We start from the raw sequence: 23209 nt of genomic DNA, 5'->3' as shown, positions 1-23209 counted from the left end.
TACCATGTTGGCCAGGCTGGTCTTCACTCCTGACCTCAGAAGATCTGCCTGCCTTGGCTCCACAAAGTGCTGGGATTACAGGTGTTAGCACACTTTTTAGACAGACAATTTTCCCATAGAACCAGGTCATTGTAAGTAAAGATTTATTCATATTCCTGACTAATCGAGATTCCAGTTCTCACTTAGCACAAGACACTGAAAATGTTGTATTTTCTTATCTTTAATGTAGCCTGTGTGTTCTAATCTTCAAATTGTATAGATGAGGGGGAATTGTTTTGAGGCAATAATTTGCTATCTGTACCACTTATTTTTCATATTTTGTTTTCTTTTTTTTCTTTTTTTTTTTTTTTTTGAGACGGAGTCATGCTCTGTCGCCCAGGCTGGAGTGCAGTGGCCGGATCTCAGCTCACTGCAAGCTCCGCCTCCCGGGTTCACGCCATTCTCCCACCTCAGCCTCCCAAGTAGCTGGGACTACAGGCGCCCGCCACTTCGCCCGGCTAGTTTTTTGTATTTTTTAGTAGAGACGGGGTTTCACCGTGTTAGCCAGGATGGTCTCGATCTCCTGACCTCGTGATCCGCCCGTCTCGGCCTCCCAAAGTGCTGGGATTACAGGCTTGAGCCACCGCGCCCGGCCTTTGTTTTCTTTATTAAAAATGTTTCTCAGGATAGAAGTTATATTTGTTCTTTGTAGGAAAAAGGAAAGTACATAAGAAATAAAAGGGAATTTTTGCTTTTTAAAGGAATTTTCACTTTTTGCATTTTACACTTCTATCCTCCTTAAATTTAATACTTTGAACTTCTATTACTTTTGTAATTAAAAACAGTAAAGAGCCTGGTGTGATTCTGTCCTGCGCAACTGTTCTCTGGGGCAGTAGTTGTTTATCTCCACCCACCTCATTTCCCAACTAAGTGCACGCTACCACCCCATGGAAGATTTGGTGGACATGGACATGAGCCCGCTGAGGCCCCAGAATTATCTTTTTAATTGTGAACTAAAGGTGGACAAAGATTATCACTTTAAATTTGATAATGATGAAAATGAGCACCAGTTATCTTTAAGCACGGTCAGTTTAGGGGCTGGTGCAAAGGGCGACTTGCACATTGTTAAAGCAGAGCCAATGAATTATGAAGGCAGTCCAATTAAAGTAACACTGGCAACTTTGAAAATGTCTGTACAGTCAATGGTTTCCATTGGGGGCTTTGAAATAACACCACCACTGGTATTATGGTTGAATTGTGGTTCAGGGCCAGTGCATATTAGTGGACAGCACTTAGTAGCTGTGGAGGAAAATGCAGAGTCAGAAGACGAAGAGGAGGAGGATGTGAAACTCTTAAGCATATCTGGAAAGTGATCTGTCCCTGGAGGAGGTAGCAAGTTTCCACAGAAAAAGTAAAACTTGCTGCTGATGATGAAGAAGAAGATGATGATAATGAAGAAGATGGTGATGATTTTGATGATCAGGAAACTGAAGAAAAAGTACCAGTGAAGAAATCTATAACGAGCTACTCCAGCCAAAAATACACAAAAGTCAAACCAGAATGGAAAAGACTGAAAACCATCAACACCAAGATCAAAAGGACAAGAATCCTTCAAAAAACAGAAAAAATCTCCTATAACACCAGAAAGACCTAGTTCTGTTGAATACATTAAAGCAAAAATGCAAGCAAGTACAGAAAAAGGTGGTTCTCTTCCCAAAGTGGAAGCCAAATTCATCAATTATGTGAAGAATTGCTTCCAGATGACTGACCAGGAGGCTATTCAATATCTCTGGCAGTGGTGGAAGTCTCTTGAAGAAAATAGTTTAAACAATTTATTAAAAATTTTCCGTCTTATTTCATTTCTGTAACAGTTGATATCTGGCTGTCCTTTTTACGATGCAGAGCGAGAACTTTCCCTACTGTGTTTGATAAATGTTGTCCAGGTTCCATTGCCAAGAATGTGTTGTCCAAAATGCCTGTTTAGTTTTTAAAGATGGAACTCGGCCCTTTGCTTGGTTTTATGTATGGAATGTTATGATAGGACATAGTAGTTAGCGGTAGTCAGACATGGAAATGGTGGGGAAACAAAAATATACATGTAAAATAAAACAGTATTTTAATAAAGTAAAAACAAAACCAAAAAAACAGTAAAGGAGGCTTGGCATGGTGGCTCATGCCTGTAATCTCAGTGCTTTGGGAGACTGAGACAGGAGGATTGCTTGAGGCCAGGAGTTCAAGACAAGCCTGGGCAACATAGCAAGATCTGTCTCTAAAAAAAAAAAAAAAAAAAAAAGCCAGGCATGGTGGCACGTGCCTGTAGTCTCAGCTAGTAGGGAGGTTGAGACAGGAGCATCACGTGAGCCCAGGAGTTCATGGCTACAGTGAGCTATGATTACACCATTGCACTCCAGCCTGGGCAACAGAGTGAGACCCCATCACTAAACAAAAACAACCACCACAGCAACAACAAAAACTAGTAAAGAAAAACATATATATTTTAATATTCTTTCACTAGGTAATAAATAATGACCCAAAGATGAGTTAGACTTTGTAACAAAATAAAGTTAAAAAAAATTGTTTCATTGATATAAAAACAACAAAAACAATGCACTATCAACACCCAGGAATTAGCATCCTTAACTTTTAATGTATTTTCCTTCCAATCATTTATGTATACCTAACATATATATTATATAATATATTCATGGTCTTATATTCATGGTCTTTAATCTTCACTGTGTATTAAAATCACAAGGGAATGTTTTTTAAAAATACTAGTGCTAGGCTCCTATACCCAGACCATTTTAATCAGAATCTCTGGGTGTGAGATCCAGGCATGGTTACTTTTAGAAGTTCCCCAGGTGATTTTAGTGTGCAGTTTCAGTTGAGTACTATTGTAATATATCTATATGTTGCATCATTTTGAATTTTTGGGTTGCAAGGAACAGAATCACTAATAAAACTGGTTTTAAAAATAAAAGATTTTTTTTTGGTTATTGTTACTTGAAAAGTCTAGAGGCAATGAAGCCTTCTGGCACTGTGTGATTAGGACTCCAGCTAAGTTTCTCTGAAATTCTCTTGACAGGTCTCCTCAATGTGCCAGCGTCCCTGGTGGTTCAAATCTAGAGGGAAAAAGGAACATAGGTTCCTGTGACTCAGAAACTTTGAATAAAAGTCAGTAAGTTTTACTCTGATTGAACCAATATGAACTAAAAACTGTGGCCAGATGACTGCTGTGGGCTCTTGCCTTGGGCTTAATGTTGCCCACGCATGAACTATGACAAGGAGGGAAATCTGTATGCTTTTAGAGAAGGGACAAAGGAAATTGGATATTGGATAGGAAATCAATAAATGTTCACTACATATACGTTTGGCCACTTTGTATTATACTACATATAGTTTATTATCCTGATTTAAAAATGTACATATTATATTTTAATACATTTTGAAACATGATTTTTAATTAGCTACATAACATTGTATCATATGAATGGAATGTCATTTAACCTTTGCCTTTTTTTTTTTTTTTTTTTTTGAGATGGAGTTTCACTCTTGTCACCCAGGCTGGAGTGCAGTGGCACAATCTTGGCTCACTGCAACCTCTGCCTCCCGGGTTCAAGTGATTCTCCTGCCCCAGCATCCCGGGTAGCTGGGACTATAGGCACCCGCCACCATGTCTGGCTAAGTTTTGTATTTGTAGTAGAGATAGGGTTTCACCATGTTGGCCAGGCTGCTCTTGAACTCCTGAACTCTAGTGATCCACCTGCCTTGGCCTCCCAAAGTGCTGGGATTACAGGTGTGAGTCACCACGCCCGGTCTCCTTTGCCCTTTTTTTGTCTATATATTTTTTTCTAATGGAACAATCAATGGCCTTAAACTAGTTATGACCATATGACCAAGTTTACCTGGGACCATGCTCATTAATGTCTGTTGTGCTGGAATACTTATTAATAATGCCTTATTAACTCTCAAAAGTATCCGGTTTAGAGGATAAATTATATGGCCATCTTACTTTAAACATAAATATCTGTCCATTTATCTGATCATATCTTTAAGATAGATTATTGGAAAAATAATTTCTGGTTCAAAGAACAGAAACATTTTAACATTTTGATACACAATGACAAACTTTTTTTCCCTAAAAATTATGCCTATTTAATATTCCAGCCAGCAGTGCACAAGTTAGACCATCTCACAAAATTCTGTCAGCACTGAGTATCACCTTTTTCCTTCCTTCTCTTTTTTAACATTTGCCAATTTGATAGGAAAAAAGGAAGGTATGTTAATAATTTGATTAGTTCCTTGGTTATTGGTGAGCCTGAATATTATTTTTGGATGCTTAGTGACCATTTGCATATCTTAGTTTATGGCTTGTTTATGTCCTTTGCTCATTAAGAGTCCTTTGTATATGAATACTTTATCTACCATATTTGTTGAAAAAATTTTCTTGTTTATATTTTGTTTATTGTCTTTTAAAGTAACATTACAGACTTTACTTATAATCTTTTTTTTGAGACAGAAAAAAAAAACATGCTCTGTTGCCCAGGTTGGAGTGCAGTGATGTGATTTCGGCTCACTGCAACCTCTGCCTCCCAGATTCAAGTGATTCTCCTGCCTCAGCCTCCTGAGTAGTTGGGATTACAGATGCGTGCCACCCTGCCTGGCTAATTTTTTGTATTTTTGGTATAGACAGGGTTTTGCCTTATTGGTTAGGCTGGTCTCAAACTCCTGGTTTCAAGTGATCTGCCTGCCTCAGCTTCCCAAAGCATTAGGATTAAGGACTGCCTATAAATTTATCTATAAACACTTTCCTTTGTTATTTTTTTCATTGCCATTATGCTGGAAAAGTCCTTTATCATCCTGAGATCAGATTGATATTCCACCTTACTTTTATAATCTGCCTTAAATTTTCTTCTAGAATTTCAGTTTACTTTTTTCTTTTTTGTGGAGATAGGAGTCTCACTCTGTCACCCAGGCTAGTGTGCAGTGGCATTATCATAACTCACTGTAGCCTCGAACTCTTGGCCTCAAGCAATCCTTCCACTTCAGCCTCCCAGGTAGCTGAAAGCACAGATGTCAGTCACCATGTCTGGCTAATTTTTAATTTTTTTTTGTAGATATGGGGTCTCACTATTCTGCTGAGTCTGGTCTTGGACTCCTGGGCTCAAGCAGTCCTCCTGCCTTGGCCTCCTAAAGTTCCGGGATTATAGGTGTGAGCCCCTGGCCTAGAATTTCAGTTTTTTAAAATTAACTTTTGAATACATTTGGAATTTATTTTGACATAAACTTTGAAGAAATGTTCTCACTTTATTTTCTTTCCAATAGTTAAATAATTTTTTTTCAATATCAATTTGATTGAAATTGCCATATAGTTATAACTTAAGGGAATAATTGACACCTTTATGGTTATCAGTCTTGTGCTTATTATCCAGGCACTTGTATGTCTCTCCATCCACTCAAGTCTTTTTTCTTTGTGTCTTTCATTTTATCCATGTTATTTTCTTCAAACAGGCCTTGCATACTTCTTAGTGAGATTATTTCTAGTGATTTCATATAATATACTGGTAAGGTAAATAGAATCTTCCCCCCATTATATTTTCTCACAGGTGGTTGCTGTTGTATAGGAAACTTGCTTATTTTGTATATTTATTTTGTATACAGTTACTTATTAGTTTTCATGGATTTTCTGTTGATTGATTCTATTGGTGTTTTAGGAAGACCATTTTTTTATTATTTATTTATTTGTTTTTTGGGATGGAGTCTCACTCTTTCGCCCAGGCTGGAGTGCAGTGGTGCTATCTCGGCTTGCTGCAAACTTGGCCTCCCGGGTTCAAGCGATTCCCCTGCCTCAGCCTCCCAAGTAGCTGGGATTACATGAGCTTCCATGCTGGGCTGGAAGACAAATATTTAATCTATAAGAATTATAATTGTGTATCCTTTCTAATAGTTATGCTTCAAATTTATTTTTTTATATTTTACTAATAGCACTTTTAGAAAAGTATACCTAATGCTAATTGTAGGGGGAATTCTTGTTTTGTTCCTGACTTTAAAGGGAATGACTCTACTGTTTTAATTTTTTTTTTTTTTTTTTGAGACAGAGTCTTGCACTGTCACCAGGGCTGGAGTGCAACAGCGCAATCTCGGCTCACTGCAACCTCTACCTCCCGGGTTCAAGCGATTCTCATGCCTCAGCCTCCCAAGTAGCTGGGATTACAGGTATGAGCCACCATGCCCGGCTTTGTTTTACTCTTAAATAAGATGTTGGCATTTGAATTAAGAAATATATTTTTATCTTTTTATTTATTTATTTTTATTTATTTATATTATTATTATTATTTTTATTATTATTATACTTTAAGTTCTAGGGTACATGTGCATATCTTTATTAAGAGACATCATTCTATTTCAAGTTTAAGAGTTTTTTCATTTCTTTTTTTCAAAATTGAATTTAACCAAGTGTATTTCTGTCTTTTATGTTTATAAACACAACATTTTCTTCCTTTGCTCTACTGATGTGATGAACAATATAAATCGGTTTCATTATATTGAACTATCCTTATGTTCCTGAAATAAACCATATTTAGTTATATAGTGTTCTTTTTATACGCTGTTAGATTCATTTTGCAGGCACTTTTGATGGGATTTTTGCGCCTATACTCATAAATAAAAATGGTCTACTGTTTGTGTGGAAAGATGATGGAAATGATCTATTCCATAACCCAGGGAACTCTGGTGATGGGCTTTCATTATTAGGATTGGTTATTTCTTTATGTTCCACCATCCTTCTCCCACTTACTTCTCATTTATTAACCACTCCTTTACTCTTTAACCTCTTGTAAGCTTACCTCCATTCCCAGTACTGTATTGAAACCATTCAGGTCTACATGTCCAGTGACCTTTTTATTGCCCGGATGGCCTTTTCTCAGCTCTCATGTTCCTTGCTTTCTCTGTAATAATTGACACCGTTGATATCTTTAAATTCTCTCTTCTCTTGGCTTCTGGCACTGTGCATTCTCCTTTCTTGCTCTTCCATCTCTAACCAGTCCTGTCTCATGGTCCCTTAATTCTCATCTTCTTTAAAATCCCTTAAAGTTGAACATTTCTTCCTCCAGGTCCTGTCTTCAGCCTTTACTGTTTTCTTTACCCACTCTTAGTAATTGGTTTCATTTCTGTGTCTTCGACTATGCAGATGCCACCTGGGAAATTTCCTAGTATAGTGACTATTACATATTAGGTGATCAAGAAATGTTACTTCAGTTTGGGTTTCACATTCATATATCTGGGCTTGACAACTCCTAAGTCTCAGTTTTGAATTTCCAACTGGCTATTGAATGTTTTTGGTGGGATATCCTTCTCACACCTCAAGTTCACTGTGTGCACATCAGAACTTACCAACTTTCCCACTCTCATTTCCTTCTTCCCAATTTCACTATTTCTGTTAGTTGTAGCAATTTGTTCTGCCATAACTCAATGGGTCTGGTGTAAGACAATGTAAGACAGTGTCTCATGGTGGGAGCTGTGGAGATTGACAGTACCTGCTTTGTTTTACAGAGTGTATGTACCAGCAAATTATTGTCATGCAAAATATTAGCCCAATATTGCCAGATATCAAGATTTTTTGGGAGAAGCTGGACATTAACAAAACATCTTTAATGTCAATTTTCAAATGTTTACAACTAATTCAGTTTTTAAAAAATTGAGTCCATCCTCTGGTGGGTGCTGAGGTTTGAAAAAAAGGAAAAAAAAATGAGTCTAAAACAAAACCTATCTATGGGCTGATTTTGACTTATGGGCTACCAATTTGCAATCTCTGTGCCAAAGAGTTTTCAGAATCATAGGTTGTTTTTTGTTTTGTTTTTGCTTTTGTTTTTGAGACAGAGTCTCACTCTGTCCCCTAAGCTGGAGTGCAGTGGCACGATCTTGGCTTACTGCAAACTCCGTCTCCCAGGTTCAAGCGATTCTCATGCCTCAGCCTCCCAAGTAGCTGGGATTACAGGTGCCTGCCACCATGCCCAGCTCATTTTTGTATTTTTGGTAGAGATGGGGTTTCAGCATGTTGGCCAGGCTGGTCTCGAACTCCTAACCTCAGGTGATCCACTTGCCTCGGCCTCCCAAAATTCTGGTATTACAGGCATGAACCACTGTGCCCGGCCAGAATAATAGTTTTAATGCTTTTTTTTCCTGTAGGTGTTTTAAATAATTTGCTTTACTTTATTTTGTCATAGAGCTTACATTATTTTTCCTTTATATTATTAATTAATACATAATAATTGTACATATTTACGGGGTATATAGTGATGTTTTGATACATATAATGTATAGTGATCAGATCAGGGTAATTAGCATCCCATCATCTCAAACATTTATTATTTCTTTGTGTGGGGAACATTCAATATTCTCCTTCTAGCTATTTTTAAATGTAGAATAAATTATTATTAACTATAGTCATCCTACAGTGGTATAGAATACTATAACTTATTTCTCCTATCCTATCTATCTATAATTTGTAATCCTTTCAGAGATCTCTCCCTTTCCTCCCTTCTGCCTACTCTTCTTGGCCTCTAGTATCCTTTATTCTACTTTTTCCTTCTATGAGATCAACTTTTTTTAGTTTCCCCACACAAGCAAGAATATTATCTTTATTAGTCCATTTTCACGCAGCTATAAAGAATACCTGAGTCTGGGTAATTTATAAAGAAAAGAGGTTTAATTGACTCACAGTTCCACATGGCTGGGGAGACCTCAGGAAACTTAAATCATGGCAGGAGGCAAAAGGGAAGCAAGGCACGTCTTACATGGCAGCAGGCAAGAGAAAGGGGAGGAACTACCAAACACTTTTAAATCATCAGATCTCATGAGAACTCACTATCACAAGAACAGCATGGGTGAAACCACCCCCATGATCCAATCACTTCCCACCAGGTCCCTCCCTTGACGTGGGGATTACAGTTCAAGATGAAATTTGGGTTGTGACACAGAGCCAAACCATATCACATGTGGTGTTTAACTTTCTGTTCCTAGTTTATTTCACTTAATGTCCTTCAGTTCCATCTACATTGTGAATGACAGGATTCCATTCCTTTTTTTTTTTTTTTTTTTTTTTTTTTTGGTGATACAGGGTATTGCTCAGTTACCCAGGCTGGAGTGCAGTGGCTGGATCACAACTCACTGTGGCCTTGACCTCCCAAGCCCAAGTGATTCTCCTGCTTCAGCCTCCTAAGTAGCTGTGACTACAGGTGTCCATCTCCATGCCTGGCTAATTTTTATATTTTTTGTAGAGATGGATTTTTGCCATGTTTCCCAGGTTGTTCTTGAACTCCTGTGCTCAAGTGATCCTCTCGCCTCAGCCTCCCAAAGTGCTGAGATTACAGGCATGAGCCGCTGCACCTGGCCCTAGGATTTCATTATTTTTAATGGCTTAATAGTATTCCACTGTACATATATACCACATTTTCTTTATCCACTCATCTGTTGTTGGACAGCTAGGTTGATTCAATTTCTTGGCTATTGTGAATAGTACAGGAATAAATATAGGGATGTCTCTTTAATCAGTTTTATTGACATATAATTTATATAATATAAAATGCATATGGCTTATTTGTGTAAGTTAAAGAAGTTTTTGTATGCATAACAAATGTATATGCCTATGTAATCACTACCCCAATCATGATGAACAATATTTCCTTGTTCCTTTCTGGTAAATCTTTCCCTATCCACAGCTGCTGTTCTGATTTATGCTACCATAGTTTAGTTTTGCCTGTTACAGAACTTCATATAAGTGGAAACAAACAGCATACACACTTCTATATCTGCCTTCTTTCACTCAGCATAATGTTTCTGAGATTCATCCATGTTCTCGTGCATCTCTGTCATTTATTTTTTTATTGACATATAGTATTTCATTTTACAAACATACTACAATTTGTCTACTTAGTTTCTTGTTGATGGGTGTTTTGGGATTGTTTCCTATAGGAATTTTAAGTAAAAGTAGTGTTATATGCAGTTAAAAAACATACACATCACTGAGCAAATCCATCTTTTGATTTTAGTTAGCTTTTGTTTTTCTGTTCTACTCACTGCTGTTTTCTTTAGCTTGGGTGTTTTCCACATCCCTATTACCTTTATCATTCATCATCCATCGTTACTGTAAACAATCCACCAGAGTTCATCGTAAATAGGGCAGGTGTGACCCTAGCAACCCCTCCTTCATTTGAGGTTCTAGTTCCTGATGGCAGTGCTATCTGGTTATAACCTTTATAGGTCTATGTGATGCAAATCATATATTCTAATTAATTAATTGTGTTAGGAAATCTTAGTAGTAAGAGAAATGCCTGTTTGCCATTCCTGGATATTCAAGCTAGAAACCTTGTTTGAAGTATAAACAAGAAGGACTGTGAGTGAATTTATTACCACTCTTATGTTAGCTGGTCTTGAGTAATTAGCCAGGAAATATTTGTGAATGTAAACCTGGAGATAAAATAGAAAATATACCAGATATTGGGATATTTGATATATATATTTATGAATTTCATATTCACTCAACAAGCGTTTATATTTTTTTGTTATGATTTTTCAAAAACAAATAATGTGACCAGGTACAGTGGCTCACACCTGTAGTGCCAGCACTTTGGGAGGCCAAAGCAAGAAGATAGCTTGAGGTGAGATGTTCAAGACCAGGCTGGGCAATGTAGCAAGACCTTGTCTCTAAAAAAATAACAATAAGTAAAAAAAAAAAACCACACTATAGATACTGTTGAAACACCTTTCATACTATTTCATAATTCTATTTCCTTCTCCCCTTCTTAGTGAAGACCACTGTCCTGAATTTGATATGTAACATTTTCATGCGTGTGTGTGTATATATATGTATATATCTACACTTTTAATAAATACATATCCATAAATGATTTTTAGTATTGTTTTGCCTTATCAAACATTACATAAATGGCATTATCTTGCATTTATTATTTTGTAGCTAGCTCTTTTGCTTAACCTTAGGTCTGTGAAAGTTCTCATGCTGATACATATAGTTCTAATTCATTTTAATGTCTCTGTAGTATTCGACTGAATGAATGTGTCACAATTTATTCATCCTTTCTCCTATTGATTGTCACTCAGGTGGTTCCTAATTTGGTTATTACAAACAATGCAGCAATTATCTTTTTTTTTTTTTTTTTTTTGAGACGGAGTCTCGCTCTGTCACCCAGGCTGGAGTGCAGTGGCCGGATCTCGGCTCACTGCAAGCTCCGCCTCCCGGGTTTATGCCATTCTCCTGCCTCAGCCTCCCGAGTAGCTGGGACTACAGGTGCCTGCCACCTTGCCCGGCTAGTTTTTTTGTATTTTTTAGTAGAGACGGGGTTTCACCATGTTAGCCAGGATGGTCTCGATCTCCTGACCTCATGATCCGCCCGTCTCGGCCTCCCGAAGTGCTGGGATTACAGGCTTGAGCCACCGCGCCCGGCCCAGCAATTATCATTTTTATGCTAGTTTGCTTATATACACATGGAAGAGATTCTCTGGGTTTTTACCTAGAAGTGGAATTGCTAGGTTTTGGGGTATGTGCACCCTGCCCATCCTCCTTACCAGATGTTTTCATAGCTTATTAACAATTATTTAACTTCAGTTTCTCTGAGAGTTTATGAGTGCCTTGTAATAGAGTTTAGACTAAGTCAATATGACAGAGTTACAAAATACAGTGGTCCAAACAAAATAGAGTTAGTTTTGTCATGTATTATAGTCTAGAGTCCAGTTCAGGTAGATGACTTTGCCACATGAACGCAGGTTCCTTGTGTCATATAGCTCTGACATTCCCTAGGGCAATGTTCTGCAAACTACAGTCCTTAGGCCAAATCCTGCCTACACTTGACTTTTTTACAGCCATGAGCTAAGAGTCGTCTTTATATTTTTAAGTGGTTAAAAAAGAAACAGAAGAGTATTTCATAACGCATGAAAACTATAAATTTCAGTGTTTATAAATTAAGTTTGATTGGAACACTGCCATTCCCATTTATTTCCATATTGTCTAGGGGTGCTTTTGAATTACAGCATCAGTATTGAATAGTTGGGGCAGAGGCTATATTGCCCACAAAGCCTAAAATATTTATTATCTGGTCCTTTAAAGAAATAATTTGCTGACCCTTACCTTAGGATGTTGTCCATGTCTACATGGTTCAAGCTAGATAATCACCACAACTTTACTCCAGCAATGGGATGGAGGAATGAGGAGTGCAGGACAGCCAATTTCCTTTTCAAAAGATTTAATCCTCTCTTGTCTCATTGGCCAGAACTTAGGTATCTTTTTCTTTTATTGTTCTAATTTCTTCAACTTTATTTTCCAGCTTTAGTTTCATTATATGTATATAATATGGTTTGGCTCTGTGTCCCTGCCCAAATCTTATGTCGAATTGTAATACCCAATGTTGGAGGAGGGGCCTGCAAGGAGGTGGTTGGATCATGAGGGTGGACTTCCCCCTCGCTGTTCTCATGATAGTGAGTTCCCAGGAAATCTGGTTGTTTAAAAGTGTGTAGCACCTCCCCCTTCTTTCTCTTCCTCCTGCTCTGGCCATGTAAGATGCGCCTGCTTCCCCTTCACCTTCTGCCATGATTGTAAGTTTCCTGAGGCCTCCACAGTCATGCTTCCTGTACGCCTGTGGAACTATGAACCAATTAAACCTATTTTCTTTATAAACTACCCAGCCTCAGGTAGTTTTTTATAGCAGTGCGAGAATGGACACACACACACACATAATTTAGATATATAATATATATATTCATTTATGCTATCCAGTTTTTAATTTCTAAGAGCCCTTCATTTTTCAATCTTTAAATGTTCCTTTTCTAGAACCCTGTTTTGTTTTGTGGATGCTGTTTTCTTATCTCCATCTATCTTGATATTTAACGATATTTTAAAAGTCTTCCCCAAATCATCTCTTTCCTCCAAATCGCTTTTTTAAAATTTTTATTGTAAATAAAAACAGATGCAGAATATAAACAAAACAAACATATATAGCTCAGTGAAGGACTGTATGAAAACATCCTTTTAACTATCACCCAGATCACTAAACAGAACTTAGCCAACTACCCCAGAAGCCCTTCCACGTTCTCCATTCCAATGACGACTTCCTGATTCCCATTCTAAGTAACCACTATCCTGATTTTTGGTGTAATCACTATCTTACGTTTTAAAAATAGTCTTATCAAATCTGCACATTTTGATATATCTTTTTAAGTCTTTTAAAATCTGTTAGTTCACCCTTCAGATCTTTCTCTTCTTTATAATTTAGCTGTTGAACTCAGAGAATAACATCTGTAATTTCTCATAATCTGAGTTTTGCTAATTTCACATTTATGTGGAGTCCACCACATTTTTCTGTCCTTTGTGTTTTTGACAAATTGGCAGGTGGATCCAGAGACTGCATCAGACTCAGATTTGATTTCTTTGGCAAAATTTTAGGTGGTGTTTGGCCAGACTATGGGAGGCAAATAGTGTCTGGTTGTCTCTTTTTTTGTGATATGAACAGATATTAATGCTTAATGCCTATATTTATCAAGTCACGGAGGTTGTAAAGTTGTGGTATTTTAATTCTATAGTGTTTCCTACTCATTAGTTGAAATAGTTTTATATAGAACAATTATCCTCATCTACTATTGGGTTACCCAACAGTACAGTTCATATGATTCAAACATATTAGACGGGTTTCCATCCTTTGTAACTTTTATTAGTTTGGCTAAGCTGGAATTACGTTTTCCAGAATCCCCTTCCCTCCATGGCACCAGGTGAGAGTTGGCCAAAAGAGAAATTTGTGCAAGATTTGGAAGACAGAAATGAAGTAACTGTTTCACTCTCTGAAGGTCGTTGTTACATGCAGCGAGAACTAGACATAGAGGTGCCTGCTGGTTCCAACTTATGCTTGCTTTTCTCCATTCAGAGTCCAGCTCTTTTTCCCAATTGCCAGTAAGAGTGAGTAAACCCAGGCTAGTATTACAGGTTGCCAGATAAGATGCAGGACACAGAGTTAAATTTGAATTTTAGATACACTATATTTATTAGTATAAGTATGGCCCATGCTCTATATACACATGTATATATATGTTTTACATATGTGTGGTTTTATGCATATTTCACACATATAATTTAACATACATATTTTACACACATTGTAAATATACACATACAGTATGTGTGCACGCATGCATGTGCAAAATCTGGCTACCCTACCCTAGATCCACCACTAGATGCAGAGGGAAACAGCTTTCCAGAGACTTCTCTATCAGCAATCCCTTCCATTCCCACTCTGGCAACTGGATACGTCTGACTGTTTAGTGACTTTCCTCTGATCTTCTAACTCTCTCTGGTCCTTACTTTCCCAGCCGCTTTCCCAATTATGTATGTTTGACCCTTGAATAACACGTGTCTGAAATGTGTGGGTCCACTTATATGTGGATAATTTTCAACCAAACACAGGGATGTGAAACACTCCTATACAGAGTGCTGACTTTTCATGTATGTGGGTTTCACAGGACTGACTGCGGAACTTGAGTATATTTGGATTTTGGCATACACTGGGGATCCTGAAACTAATTCCATGCATATAGCCAGGGATGACTGTAGTTTTATTACTATAACAAATATCTTCCTCCATCATACTCATAATGGTTCAGTTTTCCTGGCTAAATCCTGACTAATACAATCCTGCAAATACAACCAAGGCTTTCATGCCTTGTCCATAAGGTAGACTGTAAAATTTGAAAACCAAGTAAAACAGTGTATATATTTATATGATTATTCAATTCTGAGTCATGTAATGTTGGGCCAAGAAATGCCAAGACAGTCAGTGTACTAAAATTACATCACATCCTCTATGGATCCTAATCATTTTTTTTTTTTTCTGAGATAATGTGTCACTCTGTTACCCAGGCTGGAGTGCAGATCAAGGCTCACTGCATTATCTACCCCCCAGGCTCAAGTTATCCTTCTACCTTAGCCTCCTGAGTATCTGGGACCACAAGCATGCACTACCAAGCCAGGCTAATTTTTCTATTTTTTGTAGAGATGGGGATTTGCCATGTGATGTGGTTTGGCTCCGTGTCCCCACCCAAATCTCATGTTAGGTTGTGATCCTCATGTTGGAGAAGTGGCCTGGTGGGAGGTGATTGGATCATGGAGGTGGACTTCCCCATTGCTGTTCTCATAGTGAGTTCTCAAAAGATCTGGCAGTTTAAAGATCTGTGGCACTTCCCCCTTGGTTCTCTCTCTCCTGCCAGTCATGTGAAGATGTACTTGCTTCCCCCTTTGCCCTCCTCCATGATTGTATGTTTTCTGAGGCCTCCCCAGCCATGCCTCCTTTACAGCCTGTGGAACTGTGAGTCAATTAAACCTTTTTTTCTTCATAAATTACCTAGTCTCAGGTAGTTCTTTATAGCAGCATGAGAACAGAATAATATACCATGTTGGTTTTGAATTCCTGGGTTCCAGTGATCCTCCTGCCTCAGACTCCCAAAGTTCTGGGATTATAGGAGTGAGCCACTGCACCTGGCCTGGATCCTAGTCTTAAGGTGAAATGGATATTCTCTATGTGGGTGTTTTATGGTATTTTCTTAAATCCATCAATTGAATAAAACCTGTTCTATTTCAGTTTGCTTGATGTTTGGATCACGATTTTTCTGTACATTTAAAAACTTTTCCTGGAGTTTGCTTTTATTTATTTCTCTCCTCATCCTCTGCCCCTTTCTTTTGTCATTAGAATTTTGAAAAAAAAAAAGCCAGATGAAGTATTGGAGAGTATATAAAATCCAATTTGTTGTTACTTAAATATCTAAAGCATTGCAGCCCTGTTAGGATAGAAAATATTAAGAAGACAGAATGAGACAATCAAGTGGTGAAGCAACCTGGATGTGGGGGTATAGACTCAAATTAGAAGGAAAAATTAGGAGTGTATAAGTTGAATTCAGTTTATTGTATTTGGGCTATGAGAGCACACCACTGGAAAATCTGAACATGAGGGTTTCTACTGGCATGATGACTATTAGAAAAAGCACTCAAGTTTTCCATCCACATTGCAGAAGGTATTAGAATCCCAGGTCCCAGCCAAAAACTCTGGTCAATAAACAGATTAAATCCTGTGTGATAGTGATCCCAATTTTGGGAAAGTATTATTACTTCCATAGTGGGTACCTTTTTAATGTTGGGAAAGCTTAGAATTAAGTATAGACATCATTAAATAAATGAAAATGAAAACACCTGTACATTCATGTTAAGTTCAGAAATGGTGTTTTTGTAATCATTGAGGCAATTTGTATATGTGGTGTTTTAAACATTTGTAATGTTTAAGATAATTTGACATATAAAATTATCTATCAGATTAGTTTTATGATTCCAACTGAGTAATTGATTTTATACTTGTGTTTTCATCTTGAAAAGAAGAAGAATGCTCTAAGTTTCTAAGCAGTATTAGAATGTTCACACAGACTTAAAGATTCACCCATATTTATAAATTTCATTTATTGTATTTACTAGAATTGTTTAAGTACTTGTTTAATTGTTTAGTGCTTGCTAGGGTCATTTTAAGTATTTAAAAAGAAAATTAGACATATTAAATGTACAAATGCAGCTGAAAATGTTTAAGAGAATTTAGTTAAGTTAGAAATTGGACTGACTAATAAGTAGAATAATATTTGTAAATTTAAATTAAAAGTTAAGGGAAAACCTAGCTTTTAAATTTCCTAATTTAAACAAATTGAAATTAAACAAACAATGTAATCATAGTCTTTGTGTGTGTGTGTGTGTGTGTAGAAGTCACCTTTAATCACACTAAGAAACTTGCATTGTCAGTTTCTTCTAACTTTATTTAACTTTGTAATATCTTGAGATTTTTTTTTCTCCCAAACTTATCATTATGCCATTTATCCCATTGAAGGCACATTTCTTTTTTAGATTCTCTGTTTTCCTGTTCTGATCTGGTCCGATTGTTCCTGAGGCCTGCTGCACAGCTATAATACCAGAACTTCCCTCTCTTGCTTTTCTCAGATAAATCCACTGTTTTCTACATCAGGTGTGACCAAGACTGCAAGTTGCCCTTCAATTTCCATTCTCCCTTTCTAAAATAGTGACAAATCCCTTCATTTTTAGATGGGCAAATAAAGATAAGTTCTGGCATTTCTTGCAGGTAGGTGTGACTATGTTACTAAGTTCTGGCCAATGGGATACAAGTGGAAGTAACACTTGCAATTTCCAGATTGTGCCCTTCTTAACCCACTTCATCCTGTTGCCTGGAACATAGATGTATGAGGGTATACCAGCCTGGAACATGCATATGAGAGGAACAATTTAGGTAAGATAAAACAACAGGATGAAAGAAGCCCAAATTCCTGATACTGTGGATTCCTGGTTGCTCATTCACATTGTTTAATTAAACAAAATATTTCAACCCTTTCTTTTGAAATAATTTTTAACTTAAAAAAAGTTGTAAAAATAGTACAATGAATTCTTATATATATGTAAATGTCTTACATATAACAAAAGCACAATTATCAAAATTAGGAAATTGATATTGATAAAACACTCTGATTTCATCAATGGAATTTATTCAGATTTCACCAATTGACAACTAATGTCATTTTCCTGGTCTAGAATACAATCCAGGACCATATGATGTATTTAGTTGTTAAGTCCACTTTAATGTGACAGTTCCTCAGTGTTTCATTGCCCTTCATGACCTAACACTTTAAAAGAGGACAGTCCAGTTATTTTGTAAAATGCCACTTTATTTGGGTTTGTCTGATATTTCTTTATGATTAAATTTGGGTTATGCATTTTGGATAGAAATAACAAGTGATGTTGAGTCATCAGTACATCATATCAGGAGGCACATGATGTTGCTTTGTCCCATTATTGGTAATGTTAGTTTTGATTGTGTAGTAAAGTTGCCCATGTATTTTTAAAATTGTGTTTAAAATACAGTCAAATTCTAACAGATGTTATACAAAGAACAGCTGGTACCATTCCTACTGAAACTATTCCAAAAAATTGAGGAGGAGGGACTCCTCCCTAACATATTCTATGAGGTCAGCAGCATCCTGATGCCAAAACCTGGCAGAGACACAACAAAAAAAGAAAACTTTAGGCCAATATCCTTGATGAATGTCAGTGCAAATATCCGCAACAAAATACAGGCAAAATGAATCCAGTAACACATCAAAAGCTTGTTTACCACAATTAAGTAGGCTTTATCCCTGGGATGCAAGGTTGGTTCAACATATGAAAATCAATAAATGTGATTCATCACATAAATAGAACTAAAGACAGAAACCACATGATTACCTTAATAGATGCAGAAAAGGCTTTTGATAAAATTCAATATCCCTTCATGTTAAAAATTCTCAATAAGCTAGGTATTGAAAGAATACACCACAAAATAATAATAGCTATCTATGACAAACCGATAGCCAACATCATACTGAATGGACAAATGTTGGAAGCATTCCCCTTGAAAGCTGGCACAAGACAATGTGCCTCTCTCACTACTCTTATTCAATATAGTATTGGAATTCCTGGACAGAGCAATCAGGCAAGAGAAAGAAATAAAGAACACCCATATAGAAAGAGAGGAAATCATACTATCACTGTTGGCAAATGACTTGATTCTGTATCTAGAAATCCCCATAGTCTCAGCCCAAAAGCTCCTTGATATGATAAACAACTTTAGCAAAGTTTCAGGATACAAAATCAATGTACAGAAATCACTAGCATTCCTATACAACAACAAAAGCCAAGCTGAGATTCAAATCAGGAAAGTGATACCATTCACAATTGCCACAAAAAGTATAAAATACCTAGGAATACAGGAAATTAGGGAGGTGAAATGTCTCTACAATAAGAATTACAAAACACTGCTGAAAGAAATCAGAGATGACACAAACAAATGGCCAAACATTCCATGCTCATGGTTGGAAAGAAAAACTATCATTAAAATGGCCATACTACCCGAAGCAATTTATCGATTCAATGCTACTCCTGTCAAACTACCAATGACATTCTTCACAGAGCTAGAAAAAATCATTTTCATATTCATATGGAACTAAAAATGATCCCAAATAGCCAAGGTAATCCTAAGCAAAAAAACAAAAACAAAAATAAAACAAAACGAAACAAAAACAAAAGTAGAAACATCATGCTACCCAACTTCAAACTATACCACAGGACTACAATAACCAAAACAGCATGGTACTGGTAGAAGAGCGACACGTAAACCAATGGAATAGAACAGAGAGCCCCGAAATAAGGCTGCACATTTACAACCATCTAATCTTCAACAAAGCTGACAAAAACAAGCAATGGGGAAAGGACTCCCTATTCAAGAAGTCATGCTGGGATAACTGGCCAACTATATGCAGAAGATTGAAACTGGACCCCTTCCTTATACCATATATAAAAATCAACTCAAGATGAATTGAAGACTTAAATATAAAAGCCAAAAGTGTAAAAACTCTGGAGGACAACCTAGGCAATCCCATTCTGGACATAGGAATAGGCAAAGATTTCACGATGAAGATGCCAAAAGCAGTCGCCACAGAAGCAAAAATTGACAAATGTTGTCTAATTAAACTAAAGTGCTTCTGCACAGCAAAAGAAACTATATAAACAGAGTAAACAGATAGCCTACAGAATGAGAGAAAGTATTTGCAAACTATGCAACTGACAAAGGTCTAATATCCAGCATCTATAAGGAACTTAAACAAATTTGCAAGAAACAAAAAAACCATTGAAAAGTAGGCAAAGGATATGAACAGACATTTTTCAAAAGGAGAAATGCCTGTGGCTAACAAGCATATGAAAAAATGCTCAATATCAGGGGTGCACCCAAGATGGCCAAATAGGAACAGCCCCAGCCTCCAGCTCCCAGTGTGAGCGACACAGAAGATGGGTGATTTCTGCATTTTCAACTGAGGTACCAGGTTCATCTCACTGGGGCCTGTCGGACAGTTGGCGCTTGTCCGTGGGTGCAGCCTGACCAGCGAGAGCTGAAGCAGGGTGAGGAATCGCCTCACCTGGGAAGCACAAGGGGGAAGGGAATTCCTTTTCCTAGCCAAAGGAAACTGAGACACACAACAGTTTCTGGAAAATCGAGTAACTCCCACCCTAATACTGCACTTTACCAAGGGTCTTAGTAAACGGCACACCAGGAGATTATATCCCACACCTGGCCCAGAGGGTCCCACGCCCACGGAGGCTCCCTCATTGCTAGCACAGCAGTCTGAGATCTAACTGCAAGGCAGCAGTGAGGCTGGGGGAGGGGCACCCACAATTGCTGAGGCTTAAGTAGATAGACAAAGCCGCCGGGAAGCTAGAATTGGATGGAGCCCACCACAGCTCATGGAGGCCAGCCTGCCTCTGTAGACTCCTCCTCTGGGGACAGGGCATAGCTAAACAAAAAGCAGCAGAAACCTCGGCAGAGGTAAATGCCCCTGTCTGACAGCTTTGAAGAGAGCAGTGGATCTCCCAGCACAGAGGTTGAGATCTGAGAATGGACAGACTGCCTGCTCAAGTGGGTCCCTGACCCCTGAGTACGCTAACTGGGAGACATCTCCCACTAGGTACAGACCGACACCTCACACCTCACATGGTGGGGTACACCCCTGAGACGAAGCTTCCAGAGCAAGAATCAGACAGCAACACTCACTGTTCAGCAATATTCTATCTTCTGCAGCCTCCGCTGCTGATACCCAGGCAAACAGGGTCTGGAGTGGATCTCAAGTGAACTCCAACAGACCTAGAGCTGAGGGTCCTGACTCTTAGAAGGAAAACTAACAAACAGAAAGGACACCCGCACCAAAACCCCATCAGTACATCACCATCATCAAAGACCAAAGGCAGACAAAACCACAAAGATGGGGAAAAAGCAGGGCAGAAAAGCTGAAAATTCAAAAAATCAGAGCACATCTCCCCCTCCAAAGGAACGCAGCTCATCACCAGCAACGGACCAAAGCTGGATGGAGAATGACTTTGATGAGTTGAGAGAAGAAGGCTTCAGTCAATCAAACTTCTCAGAGCTAAAGGAAGAACTATGTACCCAGAGCAAAGAAACTAAAATCCTTGAAAAAAGAATGGATGAATGGATAACTAGAATAATCAGTGCAGAGAAGACCTGAAAAGAACTGATAGAGATGAAAACCATAACATGAGAACTACATGACAAATGCACAAGCTTCAGTAACTGACTCAATCAACTGGAAGAAAGAGTATCAGCGATTGAAGATCAAATGAATGAAATGAAGTGAGAAGAGAAGTATAGAGAAAAAAGAGTAAAATGAAATGAAGAAAGCCTCCAAGAAATATGGGATTATGTGAAAAGACTAAATCTATGTCTGATTGGTGTGCCTGAAAGTGACAGGGAAAATGGAACCAAGTTGGAAAACATTCTGCAGGATATCATCCAGGAGAACTTCCCCAACCTAGTAAGGCAGGCCAACATTCAAATTCAGGAAATACAGAGAACGCCACAAAGATACTCCTCAAGAAGAGCAACTCCAAGACACATAATTGTCAGATTCACTGAAGTTGAAATGAAGGAAAAACTGTTAAGGGCAGCCGGAGAGAAAGGTCGGGTTACCCACAAAGGGAAACCCATCAGACTAACAGCAGATCTCTCGGCAGAAACTCTCCAAGCCAGAAGAGAGTGGGGACCAATATTCAACATTCTTAAAAGAATTTTCAACCCAGAATTTCATATCCAGCCAAACTAAGTTTCATAAGTGAAGGAGAAATAAAGTCCTTTACAGACAAGCAAATGCTTAGAGATTTCATCACCACCAGGCCTGCCCTACAAGAGATCCTGAAGGAAGCACTAAAAATAAAAAAGAACAACAGGTACCAGCCATTGCAAAAACATGTCAAAATGTAAAGTCCATTGATGCTAGGAAGAAACTGCATCAACTAGCAAGCAAAATGACCAGCTAATATCATAATGACAGGATCCAGTTCACACATAACAATATTAACCTTAAATGTAAATGGACTAAATGATCCAATTAAAACACACAGAATGGCAAACTGGATAAAGAGTCAAAACCCGTCAGTTTGCTGTATTGAGGAGACCCATCTCACATGCAGAGACACACATAGGCTCAAAATAAAGGGATGGAGGAAGATCTACCAAGCAAATGGAAAAAAAAAAAAAAAAAAAGCAGGGGTTGCAATCCTAGTCTCTGATAAAAGAGACTTTAAACCATCAAAGATCAAAAGAGACAAAGAAGGCCATTACATAATGGTAAAGGGATCAATTCATCAGGAAGAGCTAACTATCCTAAATATATATGCACCCAATACAGGAGCACCCAGATTCATAAAGCAAGTCCTTAGAGACTTACAAAGAGACTTAGACTCCCATACAATAATAATGGGAGACTTCAACACTCCACTGTCAACATTAGACAGATCAATGAGACAGAAAGTTAACAAGGACATCCAGGAATTGAACTCAACTCTGAACCAAGCAGAGCTAATAGAAATCTACAGAACTCTCCACCCCAAATCAACAGAACATACATTCTTCTCAGCACCACATCACACTTATTCCAAAACTGACCACATAGTTGGAAGTAAAGCACTCCTCAGCAAATGTAAAAGAACAGAAATTATAACAAACTGTCTCTCAGACCACAGTGCGATCAAACTAGAACTCAGGACTAAGAAACTTAATCAAAACCACTCAACTACATGGAAACTGAACAACCTGCTCCTGAATGACTACTGGGTACATAACGAAATGAAGGCAGAAATAAAGATGTTCTTTGAAACCAATAAGAACAAATATACAACATACCAGAATATCTGGGACACATTTAAAGCTTTGTGTAGAGGGAAATTTATAGCACTAAATGCCCACAAGAGAAAGCAGGAAAGATCTAAAATTGACACCCTAACATCACAATTAAAAGAACTAGAGAAGCAAGAGCAAACACATTCAAAAGCTAGCAGAAGGCAAGAAATAACTAAGATCAGAGCAGAACTGAAGGAGATAGAGACACAAAAAACCCTCCAAAAAATCAAGGAATCCGGGAGCTGGTTTTTTGAAAATATCAACAAAATTGATAGACCGCTAGCAAGACTAATAAAGAAGAAAAGAGAGAAGAATCAAATAGACGCAATAAAAAATGATAAATGGGGATATCACCACCAACCCCACAGAAATACAAACTACCATCAGAGAATAGTGTAAACACCTCTATGCAA

At 37.8% G+C, this 23209-nt stretch overlaps 1 pseudogene; it reads left to right on the top strand.

Annotated features, from left to right (window-relative positions):
* The first annotated feature begins 926 nt into the window (after positions 1-926).
* Positions 927-1847, top strand: LOC105468437 (nucleophosmin pseudogene; annotated as a pseudogene).
* Positions 1848-23209: the final 21362 nt, after the last annotated feature.

The sequence above is a fragment of the Macaca nemestrina genome, chromosome X (genome assembly GCF_043159975.1).
Source record: "Macaca nemestrina isolate mMacNem1 chromosome X, mMacNem.hap1, whole genome shotgun sequence".
Lineage (NCBI taxonomy): Eukaryota > Metazoa > Chordata > Mammalia > Primates > Cercopithecidae > Macaca > Macaca nemestrina.
This window is presented reverse-complemented; position numbering and strand designations above follow the sequence as displayed.